This window comes from Manacus candei, unplaced genomic scaffold, assembly GCF_025592945.1.
Source record: "Manacus candei isolate 608988 ecotype Guabito, Panama unplaced genomic scaffold, ASM2559294v1 h1tg000022l, whole genome shotgun sequence".
NCBI classification, from domain to species: Eukaryota; Metazoa; Chordata; class Aves; order Passeriformes; family Pipridae; genus Manacus; species Manacus candei.
This window is the reverse complement of record NW_026138070.1, coordinates 4,525,656-4,535,054: the sequence shown is the minus strand read 5'-3', so window position 1 is coordinate 4,535,054 and position 9,399 is coordinate 4,525,656. Positions and strand designations below refer to the sequence as shown.

The 9,399-nt window shown below is 48.6% G+C and overlaps 1 long non-coding RNA gene across 1 annotated transcript; it reads right to left on the bottom strand.

Moving 5' to 3' along the window:
- Positions 1-4,359: 4,359 nt before the first annotated feature.
- On the bottom strand, positions 4,360-7,436 carry LOC127470597 (uncharacterized). Its single transcript, XR_007904337.1, has 2 exons — positions 6,961-7,436; positions 4,360-5,384 (listed from the first exon to the last, which is right to left on the bottom strand). It is a non-coding gene; the product is annotated as an uncharacterized LOC127470597 (long non-coding RNA).
- Between the last annotated feature and the right edge of the window lie 1,963 nt (positions 7,437-9,399).

Genomic DNA, 9,399 nt, shown 5'->3' with positions numbered 1-9,399 from the left:
AGAGAGTTACTTCCACTTGGTCGTGCCAAGCTGTCAGTAGAGTTTCACTGTGAATTTTATCTGCTGAATATGGATGGTTTTGCTGTTGTGACAGAATGGAAATTTGCCTACATCTCAGGCAGTGGCTGAGCCATTCAGCTGCTCTTCACTCTCTTCATCGCGTGTGGCAACAGGTAAAATCAAATTTATTCTTGCGTACTGAGAATTCCCAGTGAGATGTGGTCAGTGGAGCTCAGGTTAGACAGTGATCTTGACTGTTGTGTCCCATTCTCAAAACCCCCACTCCCACTGATAGGGCAGCTTCTTCCTATCTCCAATTAGTTGTGATTTCTGCCCTCAGGGCTGTGGTACCTCCGTGGAGCACTTTGATGTATAAATAACGTGGCACCTCATCACTTTTGAATGTTGTTTATACCCCACTGCTGCCACGTCATGTGCCAAGGTTATAAATATGCTACTGCGTCTAGACTGTATCTAAACTTGGCTTTGGGCACCCAGATTCATGAGAGTAGTGGTTTCATCTATTAGCACAAAGGGGGTGCCCCAAAGTGTTTGATCAGGGGTCCAGAGGAGGCTTGGCAAGAGACTGCTCTCCTCCTGCCATGCCAGAGCAGCACTGGCCCCACCTTCCAAGGGGGCCTTGGAAACTCTCTTCCTCCCCTGCTCCAAAGCTACTGGGCACCCAGCCCAAAGGAAATACCTGACCTTATCCTTTCCTGATGTGCTTCAATGCACCATTGAGTGCAAGAGGTCCGAAACATCACAGACTCACCTTCACCAGCCCAGACAGATCCAAGCTGAGGCTGGGCTGGGGCTGGCAAGGCAGGCTGAGATACCAGAGAGGTGGCAAATGGCTGTAAGACTGAGCTGGGTAGGAAGAATAAACAAGCATGAGCTGCTTGTTAAAGCCATGGTGATAGAGCTGCAGCAGGAACCTCAGCTAGTAAATACAGAGTCACAAGCAAAGCTGATGTATTTTCCCATGCAACATGAGAGTAATAATATGTATTTTGACTAAGGACAGTGAACCACTTCGGGCCAGATTATCTGTAGCTATGTAAGGGAGACTGTGTGAACTCCTTCCCGCTCCTGGGTTTTGTTTGGAGGCTGAGAACACTCTTGGCATATCGTGGGGCTGTTCCATGATGGAAGACTGACAGAACCAGGGATCACATCTCACATCGAGCACTGGCTGTAAATACATTTTGGGCCAACACTGGTGAAATCTCACTGGACTGTAACCTTAGTCAGCAGCATGTGAGAGCCTCCGTGAGTCCTTAAGCTGCCTAATTGCTGTACAGCATTGCTCCTCTCTGACAAAGGCCACAGCATTCCCTGAAGGAGTGGGGAATTGGGACAGACTTGCTGTGGCTCGACTGTGAATGTAGAACATCTCACTGTGGTTGTGGCATGCAGGCAGGCAGGGCTGCAAACTGCAGGGAGCACAGAGCTGCCAGTCAGTCCCTGAGGAGTCCCTGATGATTTATGGGATGCAGCTAACTTCTACAGGCCTTGGAAAGGTAAACCTGTGGTCATGATATACCAAGCAGCAACACTGCCAGAACTGTGTTTGGCTTGGGAGATGAGCTCATTTGATACAAAGGCTGTAGAAAAGGGACACCAGACTTGATATGACCCCTTTACCCAAATGACATTCCCCGTGACTTCAGTGAGTGAGTTGCCTGAATTATTAATCCCGTATTAGCAGTCTGGGATTGCTGAGTGCCTGCCACAGCCTTCATTCCAGCTGCTTAACCCCTTGCAGGGACTGAAAGGCTCCGTGTGTTGAGTTCGTGTATCCAGCTCAGGCAGTGGCTCCGGAGGACAGAGTGTGTACTGCAGGATTATCTGTTTGGCTGTAGGTTCTCCCAGTGTGTGTCCTTTCCCAGAGGATACATCCCAGGGCCTGCCTTTGCAGGTAGGGGGGAGGTTCCAGAGGGGGTGGTGTGAGCTGGGCTGCCTTTGCCTCGTGGCTTTGCACGTGTTTGGAGAAGCTGGAGGGTGTGAGGAGTGGGGGGGATGCTGTGGATTTTGTGTCAGGCACTGTGTGCTGAATGAGGTGCCTGCCCAGGAATCTGGCTGGGGATGTTTCTCCTCCAAGTTCTCCAATATTCTGGGATGTCCTGGGGAGGCTGCAAAGCTCATTTCCTCAGCGCCTGGCACTCAGTCTGCTTCCCAGCTCTCCAGCAGCCATGTGAAGCTGCAGGGAGGCCATGAGGTGAGGCATGTTTGAGCTGTTACCTGGGCAACAGCTAAACACTGACTTCAGATAATAATTGTAAAATAACTTAACATCAGGGTGATGAGGCAGGGGGAGAGGGGGGCTGCCACTGCCCGTGGTCCCAGGGAGCCCCATAAAATCCTCATGAAACGCTACTTGTGCAAGCCAAGTTGGCTGAAGCCCAACCTGTGCTCAGAGTTCTTGACAAACTGTACCCAGGCAGAGGCTGTGGTGTCCTGATCCTTTCAGGTGGCCTCCTGCACCATCACATCCAGTCACCTGCTACTGCCTACCACCCCTCTGTGTTGCCTTTGGCTTTGATGAGGCTCTGGATGACTCCATGAAACACATCCAAGGGGAAAGATTTACACAGAGACTGTTTCTCAAGGATCCCTGAGGCAGTACCTCTTGGCACACTCCTCAGAGTCTCTGAGCAGCAATCTGGCTCTCCTGCACCAAAGAAATTGCTGGACTTTAGTCAGTGAGAGGTTACTTTTGTGGTTCATCTTTGAAAATAACAAAAGCAAAGGAAAGGAAGAGCACTAGGGCAGGTTACAACTCAGCCAGTGTTGGACCAGTGCTGGGGCTGGGTATGTGGGTATTTGTGTGAGTAGCTGGGCAGAGAATGATCTTGTTCTGCATGGAATTAGCCTTGGTACTGTGAGCATGGCTCAGCCAGGACTTGCATCTTGCTGTGCTGGGATTGAAGTTTGGCTTGGGAAGCAGAAGGCTGACCCTGGGTTTTTAGATGCCTCAGAAACGGGAGGAAGGGAGGAAAGAGCAGCTGTCTGTGGAGAAAGTGGCAGCCTTTCCTCCTTGTGTTCTCTGCTTGTACCCCTGAATAAGAGGAACCAAGATTTTCTGCAGCTCTGCCCTCTATGCCCAAGTGACAGTCTGTGGTCAGCTCATGTACAGTTCATCAGGTGCAGAGAACATGTGAGGTACTGCAGGGATGGTTGCTGCAGTTTGCCCTGCCTGGCTGGATTGCATTTTCCAAGGATGTTATGCACGAGCTGAACAACAAAACGGAGGCAGAGGTGACCCAGTCTGGTCACACACCCCCAGCACACTGAGGATCCAGGGCCAGGACAAGGTTCTTCTGGCACAGCAGCGATGCCCAGACGAACCAAGGGGTTTTGCACAGTGTGTAAAGCATGACATAAACTTGCACCTAAGCACTCAGCCACTCTGCATCATGTACATGTGACAGTGCAGGACTTAGTAATTGTTTGCTGCTCCCAGATTTACTGGAAAATGCCTTGACCAGGGCAGGCTGTCTAATAGAGTCACTACAAATGACGAGCACTGTTGTGTCTCTATGGTAAAGCTGGCCCTGGTGAGGACTCGCTTCCTGACAGATGGAGCTGCAGCATTAGGTAGTCATGGGAGGGATGGGGCTGGATTTGACAAGCAGCATGAGGTCACTTTTTCAGTCCCCTTTGGGTGGGATATATCCACAGGCTGCCGTTTGCCTTGAATGCAGTGACTAATTTATTTTTTAAAATCTGCTTATGCTGCTTCCCCTTCCCTCTTAACCCATTCTCATCCCTTACCTTTCCTCATTGTTTCGGTCAGAGATGACAAAGAAGTGTGAACTACATCAAATAATGTCATTTGCTAAGGAGTCACCTGTTTCTCACAGTAGCCAACATACAACAAGCTCACACACTGGCACAACCTACATTCAGCCACTTACCAACTCTCACAGGCGTCTCTACACATCCACAAAATAAAAATAACTCTACTTCTTTTACCAGCCTCATCCCCTTAGACTGTGAACCATGTAGGTCTTGACAATGGGATTAAAACTGCAATGGAATCCTGAGGATTAGACAAAAAGGTATCCCAAGGGCAGTGGCATTTAGGGCACATTTCAGCACAGCTGTGAGAAGAGCTGGTGAACCAACAAGTCTGAAGTGCCCACAGCACAAAGACATCACCTGGCTCCAGGTTTCATTTCCCATGAGCCACAATAAATGGCACAGTAAGAGAAGGGGTGGGCTGGCCACTGACCACAGGCCAGTAGATAGATTTGTGCTGGGACTGCAGAGAGCCTGGATCTGTCCTGCTCTGCCTCTCCTGCATGTGGTGAAGTAAAGAGCAAGAGAAGGAGAAAGGAAATTAACACAACAGAGGACTTGACATAAAAGTGTTTTATATCATCTCCTATAAACCAACCCATAAATCCCTGCCCTCCTGCTCCACCCCTCACATGTTTTTAATTTTGCTGGCTGGCTGAAAAGCAGAGAAGTGGAGGGTACAAAGCACATATTCTTGGTGGGAGAGGCTCCCCCATTCCCTACACGCTTCCTACTCACACCTTGTCCCTGTGCCTACAGCACGGCACTCTCTTCTCCTGAGGAATCCCAGCATGGAGGAATTCAGCATCTGTCTACCATTTGCATGACTCTAATTCCTCCCACTTGGGAGGAATCTCTGCCCCTCCACCAGCACCCTCTGCCCAGTGCAGGGAAAGGCACTGGCTTGGGCAGAACTTCTCAGCCACCAGCACAACCCCCCAGGTAACTGGAACACAGAGTCGAGCCAAAATGACAAAGTTCCTTTAGACTGTCACTAGGACACCCTTCAGGAGGAAGCACATTCCAGGCTGGTGGCCCCAGCAGAGCAAGAGCTCCGAAGTCTTGCATGCACAACACACACCAGTGCAACCCCTGACAGGCAGTGTAGAGTCCCATCTCACCGAGTCCTGGCTGCCAGGGAATGAAGAGCTCACACGGGGCCACAGCTCCAAACAGCCTGGGTGGGTGTCTCTGGGTGGGCTGGATGGCAGTGAGGAAGCTCTGGCATCGGTGACACGGAGGCAACCCTTCAGCATCGGGGGAAAGGGCTGAGCTTTGAAAGATCCTCCTGTCCAGACTTGGTCCCAAAAGAAATCCTGAGATGTTTCAGAGCATTGCAGGTTATTCTGGAGTTCTTGGGGAAAGCGGGTGAGGAGTTTTCTAGAAGGATCTGGTGACCGACAGCTTCAAATTTATAGAAAAAGAGGCAGGGCCCATAAAACTGCAACAATGGGACACAGAGTCCTTGAGGGTTTATTGCTGTATTGCAAAGAGCCATGTTGGCTCACTGTTCCTGTATCCAGATTGTAACGTTGCAGAGCATTTTTAAATGGAAATTCCCATCCACTAAATAAAAAACAAACCTAAGAAAAAAATATGTTCAAATTGTAGCAATTACCGCTTTTGTTCCCATAAAACTTAATCCAAGTCTTGGGCTGTTAGACCAAATCTTTTTAAAGCCATGCTGGACAGAAGATTAACTGAGATAAATCTGAAGGTCACCCAGAGCTTTCATGTTGTAGTTAGAGTGGTAATTTCAGGGGGTCTGTGCACAGACTTCATGGCACAATCACCATGTCAGGGATGAGGTAAAGAAAGTAGTCCTGGAATAACCCAAAGAACCTTGTACAGTAAGACATAGAAAATGCTTGGTTACAACCTTGTTACTTAATTCTGGAGTGAGGACAGCAAAGATCAAGACACGGGAAAGGTTGGAAAGGATTGTTTAAAGCTCAGCTAATGATAATAAAAAAGCACATGTGGAAGGTAATAAAACTGATGGGATGGGCAGCCATTTTACTGAGCACTTTATGCTGATGTTAGCTAATAAAACAGCAGAGCATTTGTAACTGAGCTTGTCTCCTGTGCATTCCACCCTCACTTAGATTATTTAATTCCTCTTTAAAAAAACCCACTCCTTATTTTTAAGGGAAAGATTAAATCAAGTGATGATGTGCAAATCCAGGGAGGTGAGAGGTATTGTTAAGATGAAGGATATTTCATGGCATTCTTGCAGGTATTTTTTAGTTAAACTGCAGAGAAGCAGAAACACAGGAAACAAAGATATTCAGAGCACTGTCACACTGAAAATTTTCTTCACCATGTTTCTGCTATAATTCCAGTTGAGGGATGACAAGAGCATGTAGGTGGTGCAGGTTGTCACCATGATTTTAGGGTTTGAATTGGAAGCAACTCTATTCTGCTGTGTAACAACACACTGTTCACTTGCATTATACATTGTCTTTAGACCTCAGCAAGGACCAATGTCCCTCATGGCTTGTCCAGTTCTGACAGTTTGATTTGGGAGGAAGGGAAAGGGGTGTTGTGGGCAGGTGCAGGGTATGGTTAGTGACTCTCATGCTTTGCTGTGCTGCATCTGGAACATTCTCAGACTGGCGTGTTGCCCTGGGAGGGTGGGAACCACCAAACTGGACCCTGCACCTTTTAAGTTCCCCACCCAGCCCACTCCCCATTCACAAGATGTTTGATCCCTGAGCTCACTCCTGAATAGGGTCCAGGTAGCTCCTTCATGCTTCAGCTGCTCATCCTGGAGCCCTGGATCACAGACTCTCTTCCCATATGTTTCCTATTAATCCCAGCCTTGCCCACAGAGAAGGCTATGAGGATGGAGGGAAGGGGCTTCACAGAGAGGGATGCTGCTATTTTTTCCCATTGATCCCCTTTTCATTCTCCAGAAATCATGATTATTTCTGACTATATTTGTCTATATACCCTATATTTGGCTATTTAGGCTACATTTTTACTGAACTGCCAAGGCTGGAATAGCTCTGCTCACCCACTGCACTTCAATAATGCTGGTTCTTGGAAAAAGGCTCTCATGGGCTCCTGGTATTCCCCACAGACCTCTGGAAGCTTCATGTATCCTTCGGAGGGAAAGCTATTGAGATATCTCAGCACTGTGCTACAGGTCATCCTTACCACAGTGTGAAGCCACCAGTATTTTCTGATGTTTCCAGCAGAACCAGAGCTGGCCTTCCCACGGTCAGTGGTGGTGGCTCTCTGAGTCAGCAGGGATCCAGGTTGTCCACAGGCCAGTTCTGAACAGCCTCCCAGTAACCAAGGGCTCTCAGGGCTCTCAGTCACTCGTTCCCACTGATCACACCTCCTGTTCTTCTAGAGAGAAAAAACAAAAGACTGAATTCTTGGCCTTAGTGGCATCCTCTTACCTCAAGCTCCTGAATTCAGTTCCGTGTTAGTGTGGAAAAAATGTCTTTTGCCGGTTACAATTTTACCCAGTTTCCCATCCCCTTGAATGCCCGTGTTGTTCCTGTGCTGCCAGGCTGCTGCTCCCCTGGTGGCTCAGCCTGCAGTAGCAGAATGACCAAGCAGCTGCTCCTTGGTGTCTTGGCCCTGGAGGTGGAACTAAACCTATTTTAGCCATGAAAACGTGTTCAGAATCAGAGGCCAAGTCATGTAAGAACCCAAGACTCCATCCAGAACATCCAAGCACAGCTGACTGAGGGAGTACATGTTGTGACAGACAACTGCTGACCTTTGGGCAAGGCAGTCCCTGCCCTGGCCTCATCCCTGCTTGATCATTTTGTGCCCACTGTCTTTGTGCTTCAGCTTTCCACACGGAAAACAGGAGGAGTCAATAATCCCTCACTGCAAAATGAGACAGATAGAAGGAATTCAAATATGCAGGTGCATTTTACAGCCTTTAGGATGCCCATCAGATCATTTGAAATGCTCTCAGCAAAATCTTGCTGACAGAATAGCCACGTGATGTGTCTCTTCATTATGTTCTTGGATGCTACGTAGTCTTCACTGTGACTTTGGATAGATACTCTTTTGGACACACACTTCTCCCAAGGATGCTCCTAAAATCTGAGCAATGACCTCAGCCATTCTTAGGGCAGATGAGTGCCATTGGGATGCTCATCACCACCAGAGAGATTTCTTTGATGGTGTTCCTGGCAGGGATGCACTTTGGAAAGAGTATCAGCCTCCCACTGACATGCACTTAAGCAGGCTTCTAGATTCCTTTCACCAGGTGCTTTGGCTGCTCTAAGTTCAAGCCTTCAGTGTTTTCAGGAAAGAAACATAATTCCTCATGCTCCTGCTTGACTGTGTTGCCGGTTTTAATTTGATGCCAGAAAATAGCAGGGTTGCAGGCACCTATCTGCTGTGTTGGACTGTTTTACCAATATTTCACCAATCTGAGGACTTGAGATACATCTGCTACAGGGATGTCAGACCCAGCTCCAGCTGCACCCAGAGGAAAAACAGTAACTGACTGCAGTGGGAGCTGGACTGGGACCTAAAACAGTGAGTGCAGTGGTGCTGCAATGTCTTTCATCTCCAAGATGCTGGGTGAGATCCAGACTAGGCTGGTAATGGTTGGCAAGCTGCCAGCTGCTAATGATGTGGAACAAGCTGGTGAGTCCTTGCTCCACTTTGTAGGAAGCCACCAGACAAAACAAGTCCCAGGAATAGTCGGCTCAACCCTTTCCTGGTCGGGTTCATTCTGTACTGGCAAGAGAGTAATTTAGGAACTTCCCCTGATGTGGCTCCTGTGGTGTCTGATCTGTGGAGGCCACAATGTTTCTGTGCACATTTATCCTCATGAAATTCCCTAGAAACACTCCACATGCTGGAACAGCAGTGTCTGGAACACAGTGTTTTCCCAGATCTGGCCCACTCTCCCGGTGCTTTGATAGGCCCACAGCATGACCACAAAACCTGTGTTCCTCTGGTTCCCCTGCCTGTACCCACATCCCCTGGACAGAATACCTGCACTCTGCAGAGCTCCTTCCTCCAGTTCACAGAACTGAAGGGCACCCTGTGGCAGAGGAGCAGACACATCATGGTGTGTGGTACCCCCAGAGCTCAAATTCAATGGATGGCTGAAGCAAGAAAGAGTTTGATTCCCCAACAATATCCCACTGGGCATGTGAAGCAGTCCAGGGACTGGACAATCAATGTTTTCCAAGTTTGAGATCACTACCAGAAAGTTATGATGGGGAAGAAGAAGCACTCCAGAGCAGCCCGTCTGTACAGCTGTTGAGGTGAACAGGTATGAGCAAAAACACCTCCTCATTCCACCTGGTGGGGGAAAATGAAAATCAGGTGATGATGGCCAGGAAGCAGGTAGGAATTTTGCTGTCTGGATCAAGCAAGTGAGGTGCCCAAACAGTGCCAATGGCACTGTGTCCCAGAAAAAGTCATCAATGCCTGAGCTTTTTAGAACTGATCTCCCCTTGGAGATCTATTTGGTGAAGAGGAGCAGGAGCCACAAGACAGAGTATCTTCAGTGTCCAGAGTGGGTGATAGGCATATATAGGCAAAACTGGAGGAGCAGTCAGAGACTGCATAGGAGCTGGTAAAGATCAAACCTTACGCCTAATCCCTCACCGC